At 39.6% G+C, this 24,120-nt stretch overlaps 1 protein-coding gene across 1 annotated transcript in view; it reads left to right on the forward strand.

Moving 5' to 3' along the window:
* LOC149246244 (FtsJ-like methyltransferase family protein) overlaps positions 1 to 24,120 on the forward strand; it is a 107,170-nt gene that overhangs the window by 81,211 nt on the left and 1,839 nt on the right. The gene's annotated exons all lie outside the window — the stretch shown is intronic.

Below are 24,120 nucleotides of genomic sequence, written 5' to 3' on the forward strand. Positions count from 1 at the left end.
ATTCAATATATAACATTTATCATCATTGATCACCAAAGTTGTACTTGTAAACTAAGTGTAACCATTACAACAAATAATATCTAACATGAAATGAAATGTTATAAAATGAAATGAAACAACTTTCAACTTTCATGAAGCATCATATTCATAATTCATTACTACTGGGTTTTTTTTTTACAAGAACGGTTATGGATTGTATTAATGGGTCGGTCTGAATACCAATCTTCTGATTACAATAGGAGTGGGCACGATCCAATTGGATTCGTCCTTCTGAGATACTATGAGGTTTGCTTTCCACTTCCAGCTCCTTTTGGGATCAGCAATTGAGCTTATTTCTGCAATTTGCCCAAGTTTAAATATACAAACAAACAGCTTCAGAATTAAACAAAAAAACATATCTGCTGAAATGATTTAAGGAATTGGGACCCATGTTTCTTCCCCGTCTCTTTTCATTGTCCCGGCCGATAGATGTGCAGCTTTATTGGCTTCAAGATCTGCCTCTTTGTTATTGTCTCTCAGCACGTGAAAGTATTTCAGATTTTGGAACAGCTTCGCCATGCTTCCCTTGGTGTAGAATTAGTCACCATGAGTTTTATGATCACTTCGGAATCCCCAGAAATATCAGTCTCCTTGATTTCCAGCTTCAAGAGCAGCTTGAGTCCTTGGTAGAGGGCATATGCCTCAGCTTGGATGCTGAAATTGATTCCTAGACCCCAGGCAAAGTGGAGGATCGATGTACCATCAATGTTTTTAATAACCCCCCCTGCTCCAGCGTTGCCCGGATTACCTTTTGCTGCCCCGTTGAAGAAGAGGGAGTGCACCTTTTGCTTGAGGATCCAGTTTTGAAATTCCTCGCTATTTTTTCCCCTTATTTGCCATTCCTCAGAGGAGCCATGCTTCTGATATTTTGGTGGAATTGCAGGTTCAAAGAGGTCCCCCAATCTTTGTCTAGCTGGCTGAGGTTTGAGTCGTCTTTTTGTTCTCCCAAACATTCTTTTAATTGAATCTTTACCTTGGCCGCCACCGTCTTGGCATTATGCTGAATGCTTCTGAAGATTCTGCTGTTGCGCTCTAGCCATAGTTGCCAGCAACAAATTTTAAGCAGTGATGCCCAGGCCGCTTTGATCACTTTATTTTTAGGAGAGGGTCCGGGATAGCAGATTTTCCAAGTGGCGAACAGATCTATTATGGAGGCAGGGAGCTCGAATCGGGGGTTCCAATAGTCCATCAGTTCTCTCCAGACCTGTATGGAGAACTTGCAATTGAGGACCAGATGCGTGGCACCTTCCTCAGATTCTTTGCACAAGGAGCACCTGGACGGACCGTAGAAGCCATGCCTCTGGAGTTTATCCTCAGTTAAAATTTTTTTGTGGCGTAGAAGCCAACAAAAAATATCAATTTTTGGCAACGAAGAGGTACCCCAGACAGCCTTCCACGGGGCCGGGTCCGGAGGCACGTTTGGGGTTGCAGCAAGGTGCGCATATCCCTGGGCAACAGAATAGCCGGCCGATTGATCGTCCTAGCCTCGCCTATCTTTCCTGCTGATGTGCGTGGGTGCTATCCCGTTCAGAAGATCGCGGAGGTGGATGGACTCTTGATGGAGGTCTGAAGGCGGATTCGACAGACTCCAGCCCGCCCATTTCGTTCCATTCCATGAGGATATGTCCCACAGTTTGATTTTTCCAATTGCCGTCAACCATTCTTTCAATGCTTTCACCTTTGGGCAGTCTCCTATGGGCTCACGATCCATGATACGATCATTCCATATGCTTATTTTTTTCCCATTTCCGGGAATCCAGTAGGCTTTGGATTGAATCAACGGGGCAGCTTTGGAGCAGAGGCTGACGAAAGGCGTGGCTCCTTGAGGTGAAGGTCCATCTAAACATCTCAACCTCGTGCCTTTGAAGTATTTTCTCCAGAGTGCTGTCTGTGCCCAGCTTGGTTTAGGCGCAATTAATCTCCAGAGGAGCTTGGCTCCCATTGCTATGTTCTGCAGAGGGAGCTTCTTAAAATTGAGCCCACCCTCCATCTTAGGTTTGAGGACAGTCTCCCATTTAACCAGCGGGAATCTTCTCTCATTGTGTTTACCCCCTTTCCAAAAGAAATTTCTGATATATTGCTCCATTTTCTGGAGTATACCAATGGGCGCAAGAAGCACTGAGAACTGGTATAACGGGAGGCTGCTAAGGACGGCTTTAATGAGAACTGTTTTGCCTGCCATATTTAGCCAATTAATTCCCCATGCCTGGAGTTTGCTTTTAAATTTTTCTACCTGTGGAAACCAATCCCTGCTGTAGGCGCGCTTGAGGAAAATAGGTAGACCCAGATACTTGAACGATGTCCATTCTGAGGAGGCTGTAAATCCTAGGCATCTGGTGATGATATTGAGCAGAGAGGGCGGAGTGTTCCAGCAGTAAGTATGACACTTACCCTTGTTGAGGCTGCTTCCAGACTCCATACAATACTCATCAAGCGTCTCTTTAAATCTTCTGGCTGAATGGATCGAAGCTGCCCCAAGAAGCAGAGTATCATCTGCAAATAGGGCGTGGTTTATGTTTTGGACCCCCCTCGCTATGGATATCCCTGAGATCTCCTGCTCTTGCATTTTTTTGTTTAGGTGGAAACTGAGAACTGAAGCTTGAATAACAAACAGCAGAGGAGACATGGGACAACCCTGTCTTAGTCCTCTTGTAGCTTTAAAGAAACCTGCAGATCTACCGTTGACTAAAGGAGCGATCCATGGTTCCGAGATACAAGCCCGGATCCAATTGATAAATCTCACCCCAAAACCAATTTTTTTCAAAACATTCAAAAAAAAGCTATGATTAACAGGTCAAAGGCATTTGCTAGATCCAGTTTGATAGCCATACCTTGTTCTTTGCGCTGCTGACTTGACAGAATTGCCTCTTGGACTAGTATGAAGTTGTCCACCAGATGCCTTCCATGGATGAAGCCTCCTTGGTTCTCTGGAATGATTTTAGGAAGAATATGCTTCAACTTGTTAGCAATAATTTTTGTGATCAACTTGTAGCCAATGTTACACAAGGATATGGGGCGAAACCTATTGAAGGAGTTGGCTCCCTTTTCCTTGGGAATGAGAGCAAGGAAAGAGGAGTTAGTACTTCCTCCTAATTTCTGGCAAGCTTGCGATTTTTGAACCATTTTATATAAATCTTTCCCCACTATGTGCCAGCAGGATTGGAGAAAAGAGGCGGAAAAACCATCAGGTCCTAGGGATTTATCTGGGTCCATAGTATAGAGGGCACTTTTGACTTCTTCCATTGTGACTTTGTTTTCTAGATGATGATTCATCTCGGCAGTTATTGAAGTGGGAACCCCGTCCAACAAACGAAAATTCTGTTGTGTGTTTGTCTCTTCACTATACAGGGGTTTGAAATGTTGATGGGCTGCATGTTTAATACTTGCAAGGTCTTTGTGTATGTTAGCGACTTCTTTAATTTCAGTTATGGAATTGCAACCTTTCCTGGCTTTAGCTTGTTTGTGAAAAAAAGAGGTATTTATGTCGCCCGCCTTTAGCCAAAGACAACGCGATTTGATCCTCCACGTTTCCTCTTCGGCCAGGCATGTTTTATGGTAATGCTGTTGGAGATGAACCTCTTTGTCTAAGATTTCTCTAGACATAAATGCCTCTTCCGTGATCAGTTGATGGGCGTCAAGCTGACTTTGGATATTTTTCCTTTCAGCTGCTGGATTGGCAAGAGATTTGGCCCAACACTTTAGCACTGCTTTCAATCTCTTCAGTTTTTCTTCCCAAATATAAAATGGAGATCTGCTGACTGGTTGGGACCAACGTTCTTTGACAATTTGCAAGAAGCTGGGTTCCTTGATCCACAAAGGACTAAACTTGAAGGGAATGGGGCCAAGGTCGGTGTGAGCTCGAAGGATTAGCTTGATTGGCTTATGGTCAGAGGTGCTACAGGGAAGAATGTGCATGCTAGCGTCTAGACCAAGCAAAAGAAAGGAGCTATGCACAAAGAATCTATCCAGCCTTGCAACAATATGGCTAGGACCTATTCTTTTATTGGACCAAGTAAACTTACCTGAGACAGGCTTGATATCTAGCAGATCCCAGTCTTGGAGGAGATCCTCTACCCATTCCCTTGCCGGGTCTCGCACAATGCAGCCTCCTCGCTTTTCAGAAGAGTGCAGCGTGATGTTCAGGTCACCTGCTATGATGACATTTTCCAGATTGCCCAGATCTGCTTGCTGCCTTAAGGAGTCCCAACAGATCTTTTTTTCTCCAGCATTGACCGGTACATAAACGTTGAAAAGACAAAAGATTTCTTTTGTAATTAGATGCTGCATCTTTAACATCGCCCAGTGGATATTTGATGCCTCTGACACCAGCGAAAACCTGCTTTCATTCCAAAGAGTACCCAACCCTCCAGAGGCTCCTCGGGCTGAGACAGCTGTTGCATTACTCTTTTTCCAAAGTTTTTTGCTTACCTGAAGAAAATCTGACTCCTCCATCTTAGTCTCCTGGAGAAGGAGTATATCAGGGGCCTCTATTCTTATTAGATTTCGTATAGCCTCTTCTTTGATTTTGCTGCCCATACCCCTACAGTTCCAGGAGATTATCTTCATTATTTACCTTTGCTCGGCTGGGCTCCCTTGGAGCCTTGATGCTGATTTCTTACCATCTTCGGCTTTTTTGCTAACAACTTCTCCAAAGTTGGTTGACTGCCCTGTAGTTTATCTTTGTACGTTTCGTGCTCTCTTTTCTCCCAATCCGTTTTGCGCCCTCTTGTAGATCTCCTTACAGAGGATTGGGATTCTCCTATTTCTCCTTCCTCCTCTGAATCTTCTGATTCTTGATCCTCCTCCTCGACTACATCGGGGGTTCCTTTTGAGCTTTCTGCAACTCCCGTGTCTTTAAAGTTGGGGGTTGGGAACCTTTGTCTGGGGACACTGGCTTTTGAGCTACCACTTCGTGGGAGTCCTCTGGTTGAGAGCTAAGAGGATCAAACCTGTTCTCTGGGGTGAGCTTGGGCTGGGTCTGCTGGATCTGCTGGACTGGATCTTGCTGAGGGCCTTTGCCGCTAGTTCCTCCCGGCTTCTGGATCTTGGAAGACATTTTGGTTCGTTTAACTTGGTTCCAGCCGGCCTCCTTCCCTTGAGCTGCTTCGTTGACCGTTGGGCAGTTTCTGGCGAAGTGCCCATAAGGGCAATTGTTCATAGTCTAGCTTTTGCACATGCGTCCAGCTTCCTACTTTGATTTTGATGGCCTCTGGGAGCCCCTCCTCCAGATCCACCTCAACGCAGATCCTTGCACAGTCATATTGATCCTTGCTGTTCGCTCGGTCTATGAATTTCCCCAGGGCATTTCCGATGTGCATCAAAGAATCCCAGTTCCAGCAATGAACTGGGAGGTTAGGAAGCCTAACCCATACCGGGACAGCTTTGGGTACGTCTACTGCTGGATCGAAGTTAGGAGTCCATTTGTTCAGATACAGACCCTGGGGGCCCATAAAGTAAGGACCATTTCGAAAAATCAGATCTTTGTCGTCTTTGGAGGTGAATTCAAAGAGGAAGAATCCTCGCCCCAAAAAGTATGAGGTCACACTTTCTTTGATCAGCGGCGACCAGTTTCTTTTGACCCAACTCTCTGTGGTTTTGGGGGATGGCCATAGACCAGTGAACTGGCCTATGAGAGCTCGCTCGGACAAGGACAAAGCAACCTGTATCGGGGTTTCCGGAGGAAGTGAGATCTCAGGGATATCATCGAGTTTCTTGACGAATTTCGCCGCTTCTACATTTTTCTTCTTGGGTAGCCCATCCAGAAGCCAGCTGAACGCCTTGACTGAGGAGATCGTCGACGCAGGAGGAGAAGGAGGGGCCTGGGGGGTGCCCAGCACCTCCATGGACGCTAGATCTGGCTTGACAGGTGCTCTTGGGCAAGTCAATCCCCCATGGCCAGAGGGGCCTCGCTTGGGCAGATCCACAACTGATCGGGCTCGCAAGCAGTGTGCGCAAGGATCTGGAAAGGTCGAACAGGGGCCGAGCTGGGGCGTGGAGCAGCGTTCAGAGCTGATCGCAGTCGGAGATCTAAAAAATAATTCATTACTACTGAGTTATAATTGCCAACTTCAAACTTAAATTTCATATATTGTTTAAAAAAATATCATAATAAATATGAAAGAGTCAATAGTTATAAAAACTACTAGAAACTAGAAAAGACAAGTAAATCTATTATCTATTGCTTATGCTTGGGCCTCTTGCCACAACGAGAAATGTCTAATTTTTTAGTCTTGTGGGAAGATCAGGATCTTTATCATTAATATCACCCTCTAAGCATATATCCAGAGGTATCTTTGTCATTACCTCTGTATTTGTATAGGGATCTTTGTCATTAATATCACCCTCTAAGCATTAACATAAGATAGAAAAAGCATAGCATGTCAAGTCAAGATTTTGTTTGAGTGATGTGTACATTTTTAGGAGGGTCATGATAGAGGAGTTCGTCAACCAATGTCACTAACATCAAGGTACATAGAGGGATTGGTGCTCTTGATTAAATACGAGTTCCATACCCTAATAGATGACAAAATTCAATGGAAACAATGCAATCCTGAAATCTTGAAAAACTGATAAGTCTGCAGGATTTTGAATGAAATCTAAAATTCTACTTTTTGCATATGAAATCCAATGAGGTCGGAACCACTCTCAAACATCCTGAGTCATTTCATGGTAATGTTAAAAATTTAAGTAAAAGGATGAAAATGAATATTAAAGAGTGTCACTTTTACTTTAAGAATTTAACATTACCAGAATCACATATCAATACTAGGGCCATAGACTTGATCATTAAGCTGCCCCACTAAAAACTTATTTGTTTCTTTGAAAAACAATTGCATTTGGAACATCATTGCAAAAAGAAATTTGCAGAAAAGGCAAAACGTGGAGCGCGGATTGGGAGCGGGATCGAGGGGGGGGGGAGGCGCTCCCTCGCAACTATGGTTGGAACTTTCTTCAACGATTCCCAACTGTCAACTTCACATCGACCTAGGTCTTGGATAATAGTGTTCATGGTTTGGAGCTTGTGGTTTGGGGATTAAATTTCTTGTTTTTGAGCGTGTGGGGGCCAGGTCCAATCATTCCTTTTGTGATATAGGCATCAATTAGTACATTGGGCACTCTGAGATCGTAACTTAGGCCATCGAATTCCCACTCTTCAAAACATTTAAGATTGATGAATCATGAGACTCAATATGTTGTATGTTACTATGTTACTAACTTGTGGACATGGTTGATGAAGATTATAACTTCTAGATGATTGTTGTTATATGGTTCAATATATGTTTTTTTATATCTAATTCATCATTTTACATGCTTTTGTTGACAGATATGCATCAATATATATATATATATATATATATATATATATATATATAAAACGCTCTCAGAATCACTCCCAAACCCGGAGCTTTTGAAAATGTCGCTCCTGCTCCCAAGTAACCTTGTCCTTGCATATCTCCAAGTTTGACCAATGAAGAAATCAGGCATATGTAGCCGTTGTATCATGTTAATTGCAAATTTCAATGGCTACAGAGAGTTGACTTAAATATATAGGGCTCTACCTAGTTGAGTTTGTCTTGCAATTCCTCACATTTTCCAGGATGTGCAACTTGAGTAACTTAGATTCATAGACTAGTCAACAAGATAGCTATAACTGTCGAGAAAGAAAATATTAGTGTCTGATGTCATATGTGCAATACGCAGATTTCCCTGTTGAAATTTGATGACTAAAAAGTTTCCTGTAATCCTAGCGCGGTTTTAATTTCACGTTATCACTCCCATTTAGTTAAATGCCCTTTCCCATAAACATACATTCAACATATAGAATTCTGGAAATGAAACTTTCTGTTTAAAACACATGGGACTGTCAACACATGCTGAAAATAAATATGGCCATAAACAGATCAGCAACACACATAAAAATACACACAGATTTTTGGTGAACTTACACCCAGGAAAACCCCTTCAATCTTCTTCGGGGAAAACCTGTTAGAGAACTCTTCAAAATTATTTATCTTTCAAGTTCAGGAAAAATACATTTGCAGACAAAACAAACAACAAAATACATCTTATCTCTTTAGCCCAAAACTCCTTGAAAACTGTGCCCACTTTGCCTCGATTTCCGTGCCCACTTGGGACTATACAAATTGTATTGTATGGATTCCGTATAAATTGTATGGATACTCGTACTGCTATATGCATTTTTTTTCAAATTTTTTTCTCAAAAACTTCTCTCGAACGACGTGCAACTCACAACATTAAAAGTTGTTAGTACTGTACCTTTTGCTGTCTTCTATGTTTTTATTTCCTTGCCCATCTTGCCCATAAATCACTCCTTTAGCTTGCTACAACAAATTTCTCCTTTAGAATTTTTCTCCAGCTCTCAACCTCCTTTTTCCAATTTGCTCATGAAGAATGAATGTAGTTTCCTTTTCTTTTCCCCCTTTTGTTTCCCTAAATGACTTTTGGGCAACCCTATGATCTAATGGCTCAGATTCATTTACATTAAGGGATAAGAATAAATGTGCATTTAATTCTCACTTTCTATTTTTTAACTCACCCATCAAATAAAGTACCCACATTGTACTTTATGTCTAAAGTCACTTTTCACTTTATAATTTAATGTTGACTTTACCACTTATAAAGTCACTTTCACTTTATAAAGTCACACTTAAGAAAAGAATTATTTTTGGACACTTTTCCCTAGGTAGAGACTAACCCATGGGAAACCACTGTCTAAGGTACATTAAAAATCAACACTCCCTCTTATTGAGGAAAGTGTTTCTCACCACACCCATCTTGTCTCTAAAATGGACATGTTTGCCTCTTGGAAAGGACTTCGTGAGAACATCAACCACTTGTTCATTTGTTGATATATACTCCCGCTTCACTGCTCCCTTCTGAACATAGTCCCTGATGAAATGATATTTGATGTCAATGTGTTTTGACCAGCCATGAAACACTGGATTCTCCGTGAGTTTAATGCAACTCTGGTTATCGGAGTGAATAACCGTCGGTCTCAACACCTGATCAAATCGACCATACAACAACTTGCGAAGCCAAATGGCCTCATAACTAGCCTGGCTAGTAGCCATACACTTAGCCTCAGAAGAGCTCAAAGCAACTGACGTTTGCTTTCGATTGAACCACAACACAACTGCCAAACGCAATCCAAAGCAACACCCTGAAGTGTTTTTCTTGTCAGAAGCACAACCCGCCCATCTGCATCTGTGTAACTTGCCAACCTCACTCCATCTCACTGCCGATAGTCCAAACCATAATCAACAGTGCCTTGCATGTAGCGAAGAGTGTGCTTTGCAGCTACCCAGTGCACCCTCCTGGGCTCAACCATGAACTGGCTAAGTGTGTTCACTGCAAAGCATATATCTGGCCTAGTGTTGACCAGATACATCAAGGACCCAATAAGCTGCCTATACAATGTGGGATCCACCAAACTAGAATCTGAAGCATGAAGCTCCTTCCAGTTGGTGATCATAGGTGTAGACATGGGTGTACAGTCTGCCATGTGAAATTTGCTCAACACACCCACAAGATACTGCGCTTGCCCCAAAAAGATATACCCCTCCTCCTACCACACCTCAAGCCCCAAAAAGTAATGCATCAGCGCAATGTCCTTCATCTCGAACTCCATAGCAAGATCCTCCTTGCAACCACTAATCAGTCTCTTTGCCCTAGTAATGAATAAGTCATCAACATACAACACAAGAATGAGCGGATCATCCCCTACAACAATGTAGTATAGGTTCGGATCTGCATCACTCTTCGTGAAACCCATCTGCTGCAAGTAAGTATCACTCCTCGAATACCAAGCTCTCGGAGTCCGTAGAGTGCTCGCCTCAATCGATATACATGGGTCTCCCACCCAAGTACCTCAAGGTCCTGTTACTGCTCAACATACACCTCCTCCTCTATAACTCCATTCAGAAATGCGGTCTTCACATCCATCCGATGGATGTGCCAACCCATTTCTGTAGCAATAGAAATAAAGGGACCGGATAGAAGTGTACTGAGCTACGGGAGTGAAGTTCTCATCATAGTCAACTCCCTCTGTCTGTGAGAACCCTCTAGCCACAAACCTCGCCTTGAACTTCTCAATGCTGCCATCTGCAACATGCTTGATCTTGTAGAGCCACCTGGAAGTCACAACTGACTTGCCCTTAGACCTAGGCACCACTTCCCAGACATTGTTCTTAATTATAGAGGCATACTCCACCATAGCCTCTCCCCATACCTCCTGATTGACAACCTCCTCATAGCTAGTAGGCTCGGAGTCAACAATGCTGGTAGCCTTGGCTACATAATTGCAAAACCGCTCAGGTGGCACACTGTCCCACCTCTTCGGAGGACCAACAGACTCCTTTTCCTTCAAGGTGTCTTGAAGCCACTTGGGCCTCCTCTTCCTTGAAGAAGCTTCCCCATAGGGAAGCTCATCCTTTGTCCCCCAGTCTGGGGAACCTTAAGGTCTGCTAACTGACCCTGGTGTGCCTGTACCAGCACATTTCCTCGAAGAACTTGTACTGACACTTGTCCCTGTGTTGGCTGAAGTGCACTGTGAACTCTGTACCAGTGGACTCCTTAAAGAAGTTCTCGGTGAACTCGCCACTGGTGCCCTAGATGTCACTGACACTGAAGTACCTCTTGTACCAGTCGATCCAGAACCATAAGGTCCTGCTCTCTGCACCTAACATCCCTACTGGGGAGAAGTCTGTGACTCTCTCTCATCATACTCCCGTGATCTCCGATAGGCCCTCTCCTCTTAGAACTTCACATCCCTCCTAATCACCACTCTCCGTTTAGAAGGAATGAAGATCCGATAGGCCTTCAAAGTCTCGCTGTAACCCATAAAGATACCCTTCTCTGCCATGGGTTCCAGCTTTGTCCTCTGCTCCTTGGGGATATAAGAATATGTGAGACATCCAAAGATACGAAGATGTCCCACATGAGGCTTCTCTCCAGTGAAAGCCTCCTCCGGAGTCGTATTCTCCAATACTCTGTGAGTACTCCTGTTCTGAAGATAAACAACAGTATTGTAGGCCTCAACCCACAAAAACAAAGGCAACCCCTGATCATGAATCATAGCTCTAACAGCCCCAAAAATAGCTCTGTTCTTCCTTTCAGACACCCCATTCTACTGGGGGTTGTAAGGAACTGTGAACTCTCTCCTAATGCCCTCCTGTGCACAAAAGTCAGAAAACCCACAATTGGTGTCCTCACCACCATTGTCTGACCTCAAGACCTGAATCTTCCTACCTATCTTCTTTTCCATAAGAGCTTCGAACTCTTTAAAGCGACTGAAGACCTCACCCTTGGTCTTCAAGAAATATATCCAAGTCCTCCTAATGTAGTCATCAATGAATATAAGCATAATACTCATAACCACCCAAAGACACATGAGACATGCTACCATTAACATTAGTATGAATCAAGTCTAGTTTACCTGTAGTTCTGCTATCGCTCGCTGGGAATGGTAACTTGGTGTACTTGCATAAAGCACACCCATCCTCTGCAGACCTCATAATGCTCGATACTGAAATCAGGAACTCCAGTAGTGATCTCCCTTAGTACTCTCAAAGCTCCATGATGCACATGAGCCATCCTTCGATGCCATAACTTGCACAAGTCTCTACTGCTGGTGGTACTAGTGTGGGTGCTACAAGATGTGCTACTCACCAATGCTCCTGCCGATTGAAAACTGAACTTGTATAGTTTCCCAGTGCAGACTCCAATCACTTTGCCCAAAGTGATGGAAGCTCCCTTGGGATGCATCGATACCTACCCTCCTAAGAAAGTGACCTCAAACCCCTTCTACAAAACATCCATGACCTTCAAAGGAGGCAAAGACTCCCTCTCAAAGGTCACAGTCCCCACACCTACAACTCTCACAGTGCGGTCATCTCCTAATACAATCTCAATATCAAGTGCCCTCTCTGCAAGCTCTGAAAAGAACTCCTGTGCACTTGTCATATTGAGGGAAGCCTCGCTACCACACATTGGATGATGTACTCCTACTAGATGTAGAAGTAATAAAAAAAATAATAAATAAATAAATAAAATTTATTTACAAAAAAAGAAGTTTATTTACCTACACACACACACACACACACACACACATATATATATATATATATATATATAACAAGCTCTAAAATAGCATATAATTTTATTAATGGCTCTTTGATTCAAATAAGTCAATAAAATGAATGATTTTCTCTAGTCCAAGTCTAGAAACCCGACAAGAAAATCGTTAGATAAATCCTTAAAGTAAAATAGAGTGGATCCTCCTCCTTCACTCAAGAGTTGGTTAACTTAAACAAAAGCATCCCCTCATGCTTGAGATATGATTCAATTAAAAGTTTTCTACATAACTCAGAAAGATCTTGTTAGCTTCAAATGAGATAGGAAAAATATAGTGGAAGGAAGTTCTAGCAACTTAAACAAAAGCACATTAGCCACGTCCAATCCTAAAATATTCTTCAAATCCAATTACCAGTATAAGATACACTAATACTTCTATGTAAGCAAATGAAGCAGCAAATAAAATCACCAGTGGAAAATTAACCTCAAGAATTCATTACCATATCCATGAGAATCCATGAGAGAATAGCCACAATACTTCACCCCAAAGACTTGCATTTTATTATTTCAAAATAGAGAGCTTCAAGAGCCAAAAGCCAGTGTACAATATCAAGAGATGTTACAATGAGGAGCATATGCTTCCTTATATAGAAAAAATGAGAGCTCTGGAGGCACTTCCAAGTGAAATTTTATGAAGGTGCACAAATTTGACTTGATTTTGGCTGATTAAATGCTTCATCCATGCCAAAATAATTTCCACTATTGATTGCTTGAGAAAAAATTCGAATTCCTTGATGATGCCTTTTTTCTTTGTCTAGGAAATATTTTTTCTGACTTTTCCTCCTCGAAAAATTCCCATTCACTTAACCAACTTGTAACATAAATTCGGTTTTCATTAAAAAATTGATTTTTCTGGGAATTAATTCATCTTTTCTAGACCAAAAATATTTTCTTGAATTTTTGCTTGCCTGATTTGTGGAGATTCCCTTCTTGAAAAGTGCACATTCCCTTTTTTTAATATTTTTCACTTGGAGGGATTTTTTTCCCTCATTTTTATTTTCTGACCAATTTCCGGCTAATTATTTAACCACTTTTTTGTTGGAAAAATAATTTGAGGGGATAAACATAATTTCAACCCTCAAAAGGTGTCTAAACACAAAGTTGAGGTGTAGAGGTTCTAATTATGAGTACTCTACCCCCTTTCAACTTTTACAAACATTTGATTTTACAATTTACATCCAAATTATTAAATTTCCTACCAGTTGGAAAATTTAATAATTAAAAATAGACACTTAGACTTAACCAAATTCTGCGAGACTCAAGACATGATCTAGTATGATAATTATACATAGACTCGATACACTAGGACTCAAGACATCACTATCGAATCCCACCCTAGCTTTGGGGGTATATGCGGGAGAAAAACTCTATTAATTATTGTGTACAAAATAATTAACGAGGTTAAAAAACTCCCTAAGATGAAACTTGTTAGCAAAAATTCTTAAGCTTACCTAGGTGTTTTACATGGCTTTATAGACATACTAGAATCATTTTTACAATGGCCCACCGGGCTGCAAAATTTGGAGTTACAACTCTGATAAACTGACGAATGGTGACAATGAATTTTGGATATCTGACTGCTCGAACATGATGGAATTCCTTTGCAAAAATGTGTACTGCTATATGGTAGTTGACACGGAGTGGTCAACAACACCTACAATGCATCAATACTCCTTTGCGCTTTGACAATCTTTTCATTTTGTTTCCTTGTGATTTGAGGACAGAACCTTCCTAGATGGCCATGTAATATACCAAATTACCATAATTCTATTTAATAATTTCTATGTAGAATCATGTCCATTAGGGTAGTCATGTCTGTTATGGACTATATATATGACGGTCTTATTGACAACATATTATCATATCTTATAATTTTTACTTTTATTACACATTTACTTTCAGTCTATATGACGTTGTGCGTTTGCCATGAAGGCCTGTGGTACAATGTGACTACTGCAAGGTATGCTGTATGCAATTTTTTCAACATTTACTTTTCGATGATGATTACCAGTTATGTTCTTTCGGGTTTTGATTTTTTTCCTGAGGTAAAATTTTTGTTATGCTTTCTATTGGCTGCTGGTAGATCTAGGCCAATTTAAAACTAAATTTTTATTCACTTCCAGATTTAGATGTAACAAGAAATATGTATCACAGCTTTCTTTCTTCTTTTGTGGGTTATCGAACTTTGTAGATAAGACATGTTGAATGCCTTGCATTGGCTTACTTTTACTCTATATAACGCACATTACTTCAATCAAATGATTTTCAGGTGGCGTTTGCACATCCGGAAGGCCTTATCTCCTCAAGTGAAAAATAATTCTGGGGTGGATGAAGTGAACGAAACAGTTGAGGGTGATGATGATGAGCGAATGTTGAGTCAAATGGAGGAATTGCATTCTATTTATGAACGAAAGAAGAAAAAAACAAAGAAAATCCTTGCAAAAAGACGGGCTAAGGTGAATACTGCAGGAGCTAAATGCATTTGTTGTTGTTTATCCTTTTTTGAATATTGATTAAAAATTTAGTCTGTTTCTACTGTTGCTTTTAATCTTTGCTTATGTATAGATCCATCTCACTCTGTTTTGTCAAAAATTCCAGGCTAAAGCACGTACCCGAACAGGAATGAAAGTGGATGTCATGGAAGATGGCTATAATGACTATGATTTGTTTTCTTTATCTTCTATTAAGGTCCGTTTTTTTAAATGGAGTTCATTATTTTTTCAAACCTATATATTGACATCAGTGAGTAGTTGGTAGTTCTTTGTTTTATATTCCTAACATTGCCACAAAAAGGTAGAATTTAAACATAGGAGAATGAAACTAGCAATCCAGGATCTGTTTTGTAATTGTAGACAGATTAAGATGATAATTTAGTAAGTTACATAACTATCTTTGTGTTATACGATGTTTGAATTGCCCAATCTATTGAATATCTCAGGTATGATCGGTTTCATAAATTATAAGATAATTTGATATCATCATGATTTGAAACTTGGGAATACTGTCTAGACACATAAGTGGGGCTTCTAGTGTGAGCGCTTTGATCAGTAGAATCTATTTAGAGAATGTAAAGAGATTCTGTTTATATGGAGAAAAACTGCTGTGTTAGGTTTGTTTTGAAAGTAAAGTGATTTTTTCTTTCCTTGAAATATAGATTTGTTTGAAAGTCCCTGACACTTTCCTTCATTCCAAGGATGGTACCTAGTGTAATGTGGATGACGTAGACTAAGTGCACCTGACCTAGCAGGGACATCGAGTGAGGCCCACAAAATCAAGAACATCATTGGCGGCCAGCCAGGCGACTTGACACTGAGACCTCCTGCATGAAACTCACAGAACCCAACCAAGTGTGAGTTTTCTTTCTTGGAATATAGATTCCCTGGAAAATCTCTGACACTGTAACCAGTGTAAAGCAGGCGGTGTAGACTTAGTGCGCCTAACCTGACAGGGACATTGAGTGAGGCCCACAACATGAAGAACCATCAGAGGCATCCAGCCTGGGGATTTGATCCCGAGACCTCTTGCATATAACTGACAGCACTCAAGCAAGAGTGCATTTTATCCAAGGCTTTGCCTATTTTAACCCTCAATTGAGAGAACATGAAGTATGCATTCCTTTTGAAATGTATCCAATAACCTATGAGTATGTAAACTAGCTCTACAGTTGACCTTAACCTCTTTCAAGAGCTTTTCAGTTTTTAGCACTTTTATACAAGCACGATATTGTATATGCTCACTTTTAGCTTTATTTACCTCGACATGTTGAGGCCAGTCTTTAGCCGACTCTTTAATCTTAGACATCATTATCTTTCTGCCTTTTTCCAACACATTCTTAATTTTCTACAAATAAGTGTATGGCTCCAGTTGACCTTGAGCTCTCATCAGAGCCTTTCAGTTCATAGCACTTACATTGTACCGACATCTTATTTATGCTCTCTTTTAGCTTTCTTTAGCTAGATATGTTGAGGCAAGTTTCCAATTGACTTTTAGATCCTAGAGATTATTATCTTTCTTCTTTTAGCATTGTTCTTGGAGATCTTTGGCACTTCTGCTTTGTATCAACATTCAATTTACTTTTTAGTCTCATTGACCAACTTTGATGCATTCCTTTTGAAACGTATCAAATAACCTATGAGTATGTAAACTAGCTCTACAGTTGACCGTAACCTCTTTCAAGAGCTTTTCAGTTTTTAGCACTTCTATTGTACCAGCACCATATTGTATACTCTCACTTTTAGCTTTCTTTACCTAGACATGTTGAGGCCAGTCTCTAGCTGGCTCTTAGATCTTAGACATCATTATCTTTCTGCTTTTTTCCAACACATTCTTAATTTCTTACAAATAAGCATACCAGCTCCAGTTGACCTTGAGCTGTCTCTAGAGCCTTTCAGTTCATAGCACTTTCATTGTACCGATATCTTATTTATGCTTTCTCTTTTTAGCTTTCTTTAGCTAGATATGTTGAGGCTAGTCTCCAATTGACTTTTAGATCCTAGAGATTATTATCTTTCTGCTTTTAGCATTGTTCTAGGAGATGCCTTGGCACTTTTACTTTGTATCAACACTCAATGTACTTTTTTACTCCCATTGACCTACTTTGGTGGTCTTTTGTTGGAAAGTGATGAAATTGTCTTATTTTTACTCTTTTATAAAACTCTCTTTGACCTACTTTAGTGTTCTTTTGTTGGAAAGGGATGAAATTGTCTTATCTATACTCTTTTATAAAACTCTCTTTGACCTACTTAGGTGTTCTTTTGTTGGAAAGTGATGAAATTGTCTCATTTATGCTCTTTTGTAAAACTCTCTTTTCCTGACGAACTCGTCTTTGTGCTTTTACTGTCCCATTGGCTGACTTTAACCACAAGTGAATTCTAGTATCTAATTTAAATTAAATCAAAGATACAACAATAAACGACATGCACTAATAATAGGTAGGTGTCTTTTTGTAAGGGTTCATTGCCTAGTTTTTCATTCCTTGAAATTGATGATTCAATTATTTGGAAATACTATTAGTTTACACTATTCAGTCTATGCACTCCCTCCCCACCCCCCACAAAAAAAAGGATTTTGAGGGGCATAGGTGTTATGCACAACATGGATAGTGTCAGGGTGATACTGTGAACTCAAAACCCTAACCACCAGTTAGCAGGGTCAACACAAATAAACAAAGCATACCCCTCTTAGAGCCTGATACAGAAGTTATGGAAAAATGTCTCTGAGTTTCGAATCCCAAGGTCCAAGATCATTAAACAAATTTTAGCCCCTTAAGAGCAACTAGCTATACTGTAAATAACAGTCAGTCATTAAGGGGATGTGGAAATTTCCACATTGGGTGGTTTAGTATCTCGCCCTGCCACCACATCTCTCTATCTAAAAATTCACCAACCCTTTGAATAATAAACTTATCAGCAGGTTTTAGGCTAAGCTTCTGTTAAATGTTCTCTCAGGTCCTAAAATCATGTTCACTGAAGTGCATGATAAAATCATGTTTTTGATAATCAAACAGGTCTACAAGAATGCAGTCTTTTGTTGCAGATATTTTGGCTTCATACCTGTGTCCCTTGGCCAGACATCTATTGTTTGTTCCAAAAATCATGGCTCGCTATTGAGATTTTCCCTTGCCAAATAGCCTCGTCTGAGCTCAGAACCTATTCAGACAATAAAAGGGCGTGCACTTCCCTCAGGCTGTTTATATACTTTGAAAAACATTTCAGTGATACGGGGGTATGCAAACCCACAACTTGGGTATGCTTCCCAGACAGGTATGCCATACTGGGGAAGTGGGGCATGCCCGTAATATTGCCAGGCCATACTGGATTAATTAGGACATTATGGTGTTTGTCCCTGCCCCTAATCTTCTCATCCTGGACACATTGATAAACCTGATCAGAGAAGGAATATCCACGTGTCCCCTAAATGTGAGTCCACCCAGCCAATAAAAGGTAAGAAAAAAAAACAGATCCTAATTGCTCCACCTGTCCTCTACTTCTAGAGAAAGCTATACAAACCCTATGGCAACTCTCGTTAACTTTTGCTCTACATTTTTTTGTTAGTGTTTGGCATCCATTTATCATGGTGTTCCACCAAGTTTCCGAGATGTGGGAATGGGGAGACGCGCCGGGGGGGGTGGCCGTGTGGGGGCACCCACAAATTTTAGGGAAATTCAAGGGGGGTGGGGGGATATTGGGGAGTGTGTGTGTGATTCAAATTCAAATTCAATAATGAAATAATTGATTCATACATCATAAATGATTCAATGAAATAGAAATAGTAAAATATTGTATATATTGATTTAAATTCATCATTCATTATTCTAGAATCTGATTAGTACTAAGCAAAATAGTAGATACTAAAGTCTGAAGACTGGAATAGTAAATTGAAATTACTCAAAACTCAAAAAAATAAAAAGTGACGAATCAAAGACTTGGTCTAAGGTCATCAATATCTAGAGTCAAGACTCAAAAGTTAAAACTAAAAATGAACAATGGACAATGAACCAATTTTATCAGAACCATATCAGTGATCCAACAGGTTGACCCCAAAACTGGGAATTGGCAAAAAGAAAACGGACCAAAAAATTGATTGACCAAAAATACATAAATATTCAAATTTTGAAAAAAAAATACATAAATATTCATGTGCATCCATATGAATCCAAACCATTATACACAAATATGCAAAGTTTCTCATATATATAGCAAGGGTGGATATATATGATTCAAATTCAATTCAATAATGAAATAATTGATTCATACATCATTGATGATTCAATGGAATAGAAATAGTAAAATATTTTATATACTGATTTAAATTCATCATTCATTATTCTAGAATCTGATTAGTACTAAGCAAATTAGTAGAACTAGATGATAAAGTTTGAAGACTGGAACAGTAAAAATTGAAATTATGCCATCTCAAAAACAGCAAAAAGTGACAAATCAAAGACTTGGTCTAAGGTCGTCAGTATCTAGATTCAAGACTCAAAAGTTAAAACTAAAAATGAACAATGGACAATGAACCAATTTTATCAGAACCATACCAGTGATCCAACATGTTGATCCCAAACCGGGGATTGAAAAAAAACGGACCAAAAAGTTGATTGACAGAAAATACATAAATATTAAAATTTTGAAAAAAAATACATCGATATTCATGTGCATCCATATGAACCCAAAGCATTGCACACAAATATGCAAAGTTTCTCATATATATAGCAAGGGTGCATATAACCAAAATAGTACCAAGTGCAATCCATATTTGAGTCAAAAATACATCAACAAATAGGCTCTAGATGGTCTCTCTGTAGTCCAAAAAATTCATGCTAAAATAAATAGCTACATATTATTAAAATCATTACATATATTGGAGATCCTCATGATTAGTATCACCCTCTGACAATTAAAATAAGATGGAAAAAACTTAACATGTCAAGTTGAGATTTTGTTTGAGTGATAGGTACGATTTTACTAGGGTCATGATAGAGGAGTTCAATAATCAGTGCCACCGACATTCAAGTGCATAGTGATCTTGGTGCTCTTGATTAAGTGCTAGTTTTAGATCCTCATCTTGAAAAATGTGTAACTAGGTTTGTTTTTCATAAATATGAAATGTACTTTTGATTCTTGTATATTGTAAAATAAAAGAAAAAATATTAGTGTTATTTTGAAGCATGGGTTACATGCTCAAGGTCTTTTATTTTAGAGGTCAAGCACCCATTGAGTGCTCCTAAGGTTTGTCCTAGGTCAAGAAGTCAAAAGAGTTATTGTCATATGTTGAAGACCCCATCAGGGACATTGTAACTTGTAAAAAAAATTACTTTTGTATTTAAAAGTGTCAAAATACCCTTCAAGACCAAGTCGGCCTAACAGCTAAGAAGTCGACCTATTTTGAGGAGCCATGTCCACCTTAAGAAGCCTATATAAAGGAGGGAACTCAACCTCCTTGGGACACATTCACTTCTCACTCATACAAGCAAAGGAGAAGCACAAGAAGGCTATCAAAGAAGGAGGATGAAGAAAATAAGTTTTTGGGTTAATTCTTGCTCACACATGCGAAGAAGGAAGGCTAGGGTTTGCTGCTTCAAGGTCGAAATTCTCTATTTGTTGGAAGAGGATCAAAGTTGCTGGAAGAAGGGCCTAATAGGTCACCTACTAGCCCTAGACAAGGAAGCAAGGCAAGCAAAGTTGTTGGGAGGCCTTGGAAGGCTAAATTTCGCTCACACGTGTGGATGCAATAGCAGTTGCAGGGGGTCGAAAATTTCAGACCTGCAGTAGAGGTTGAAATTTTGAAGCTAGGGGTTGAAGTTGTGTTGCCGGAACAGATTTGACTGGGTTTGACTTGGACAGAGGAAGCATGTCATTCAGAGAGGCCAGACTTGGTCATGGAAGGGTATTGGTCTTGGTTTAGAGGTCTCAGAATTTGTCAATTGAAGAATCTATAAGAAGAGGAGATTTACGGGTTTTCCTCTCAAGTGGAGAGGTTTTGGCCTAGACTTGCAGCGTATATCCTGTGTTCTTGTGCACTATTGTTCTTCTTATTTTGATAGTTGTTTGATGATAATAACAAACATAATAATAAGATAAAAAGCTAATAAGTAAGAAAAAGTAAAAAGTTATCACAAGCAGTTGTCATAGATAGAGAAATCATCCTAACTACTGCCCTTTAGATTTCTCTACATACATGATAGAATCCAATGGAAATGTTGCAATGCCCCCAATCTTGAAATCCTGAAAATTGTTAAGTCTGCTGGATTTTGAGTGGGATTTAAAATTCTACTTTCTCCATATGAAGTCCAATGAGGTCAGAATAACTCTCAAACATCCTGAGTCAATTAATGATAATGTTAAAAATTTTCACTTTTGCTTAAAATTTTTAACATTACTATTAATTACATAGCATTAGTAGGGCCCCATGGTTGAATATTAGGCTTCTCAATAAATGATTGTTTTCAAGCAAAATAAAGGGGGGATGGCAACAAGCACCCCTTTTGGGAAAACACATCCTCCACATTGGGGTAATGTTTCCCCTTGCATCTCCTCAAGTTTTCCCAAAAGCGGGATGTGGGGAAATGTTTACCTAAGTGTCCCCATCTTGGGTGCGTGGGAAATGTGGGGTGCGTGCACCCCACACTGGGGGACACATCCCTATGGAACACTAATTTATTATGTTATTGCTTTCATTATTTTTGTTGTTCTATGGAGACGACGTAGTTTCAAGCGTGAATGTCTAATAATGATAAATTCAGTGTAGTTTTTATATATTTGGGGGAGGGTCTTATGTTCTGTACCCCACCCATACCCTATTGTACCTGGCTAGTGGGTCTCCAATTGTGTTGGGTATGCGTCACTATCTACTGGAAACTGGGTGTAACGTAGTTGTTGAGCTACCAAATACATTATGAGATGAGAATGTAATGGTATTCATAAATGAAAGTTGAGGAAACATCAAATAGACAAAGTATTTTCCAGATCTTATTGCCCCAGATGGCCCTGACAATCAACTAACTTAGCACAAAGGGTTGCGTTTGCTTTGCATTGCCAAGAAGGCTTGGGCTACGTCCTTGTGTAGGCAACATATGTCCTATTTTTTTTTTCTAGACCATGCTTGTGTTTTATTGGCAAACACGAGGATTTTCAAATGGTTGTATGCTTTCTTGGAGAGGCACCAACACGAAGAATTATAGAAATGGCTTGCAATCTTAATGCATGGTAGCAATGCTTGCACATTTGGTTTGTCAAAAGATTAATTATGTTCTATCCATTTTCTTCAGTGCTCTCTCCTTTTTTCGAGAGTGTTAGATAAGGTTGTCATTGACTTCCAAAGATTCTTACCATTTTTCATGCTCTTCTATGATGATGTCTCCAACTATTTCTTTCAATGCTTCTATGATGCCTTGAAGCATCCCTTTTAGTGAATTATATGGCCATATCTCACAACAAATTACTTAGGAGTTTGAAAAGAACTTAGGTGAGGAAGACTATCTCAAAAGTGGAGATCTATTACTTCCTCCTTCTTGGATTTCTTCTTTTCAGCTTCCTCTACTTCTTCAGTAATGTGGGCTTCTTCTCTTCTTCTTTCGTTATTGTCCTTCTTGTTCTTAGGACAATCTCTTTTGTAGTGTCCATATTTTTGACACCCATAGCATTGGATTTTAGCCATGTTCTTTTTCATTTTCTGAGGACCAAACTTTCCAAATTGTCCTTTTCTTCTAGCAGCATAAGCTTGATTTTGCTCTCATGCTCCCACATCAGATCTTTTATGATGCATGATTCATATATTTCATGGAGATATTCTAGTCAAATCTTCTTGGTCTTCCAGATGTTGATTGCTTTTACCATGGTTGCATATTTCATGATCTCTTCCTTCCTTTAGTCACACATTTCACTCCCAAGAGCTTCCAATCAGAGTTCCTTAGTTGTAGTCAACCACCTCATACTTCATACGAGGACATGTTATTTTGATTTCATCTAGTGTGTGTGACCCCTGCATTCCTGCATCCCTTTGAGGGAGGAGATCCTTTCTTTTGATAATGCTCTTAAGATAGAGCATTGGTGCATGTTATCAATTGGAAGCATACATACCTCATTTTTCCTTTGGGTCATCTAGACTTCTTGCAGCAGCTTCCTTGATTGAAAAAGCTTCAATCCCTTGATCTGCTTCACTTCTATGGTGAATAGAATATATTGTATAATATTGATTTAATATAATTGGAAAGCTCATGCTAACTACTCAAAGCATACATACCTCATTTTTCCTTTGGGTCATCCAGACTTCCTGCAGCAGCTTCCTTGATTGAAAAAGCTTCAATCCCTTGATCTGTTTCACTTCTATGTCATCATACCATCATCTCATGAATTCCACAAGTTTGGAATTCTTGATGAAACACTTGCTTCCTTTCTTGATCGGTGAACCTTTCGATGAAGATTCCATTAGAGAATCTTGAGGATCCAAAGTATCCCCATCAGCAAATGTTTCCTTTTGTCAGATGTATGATGAACCTTGTACTAGATGACCTTGCCACTTATGTTTCCAATGAGATTCCCAAGAGCTATATCCTTGACTTCCATAGATTCTTACCATCTTTCATGCTCTTCTATGATGATGTCCCAAGCTCTTTCTTTCAATGCTTCTATGATGCCTTGATGCATCCCTTTTAGTGAATTATGATGGCCATATCTTACAACAGAAGACTTAGGAGCTTGAAAAGAACTTAGGCGAGGAAGACTATCTCAATAGTGGAGATCTATTACTTCCTCCTTGGATTTCTTCTTTTCAGCTTCCTCTACTTCCTCGGTAATGTGGGCTTCTTCTCTTATTCTTTTGTTATTGTCATTCTTGTTCTTAGGACAATCTCTTTTGTAGTGTCCATATTCTTGACACCCATAGCATTGGATTTTAGCCATGTTCTTTTTCTTTTACTGAGGACCAAATTTCCCAAATTGTCCCTCTCTTCTTGTCATAGCAGCATAAGCTTGATTTTGCTCACCTGCTCCCACATCAGATCTTTTATGATGCATGATTTGTCCTGCAGACTGGACATAGCATTTCAGCATTTTTCTGTCAGATAATTCCTGTAGACCATTCAAAAAATACGGAAGACTCATAATATTAAGCTAAAATGTAGTCAGGTTAATATGGTTTTTATATCAAAGATGCTATATAATGACCGGGGTCATTTGCCAGTAACGGGATGGTGTCAGGAGACAATTTGCATTGTTGTATATGTACTTAAGAAGGATCTTTTTTGTATAATTTTTTTAACATTCAAACTTTAGTTGTGTCAAAAAATTTAAAATTATAAACCATTGGCTGTCCTACCTATATTTTTCTATACATGTAACTTGTAAAGCATATGGAGCTCACATTTGATTGGTTATTGAAATCTCTGTTATAAAAATATGTTTCCGAGGATTTGTTTTTGAACTCTAA

Source organism: Pinus tabuliformis, chromosome 7 (genome assembly GCF_031772625.1).
Source record: "Pinus tabuliformis cultivar Carrire ecotype Pingquan chromosome 7, CPIR1, whole genome shotgun sequence".
Lineage (NCBI taxonomy): Eukaryota > Viridiplantae > Streptophyta > Pinopsida > Pinales > Pinaceae > Pinus > Pinus tabuliformis.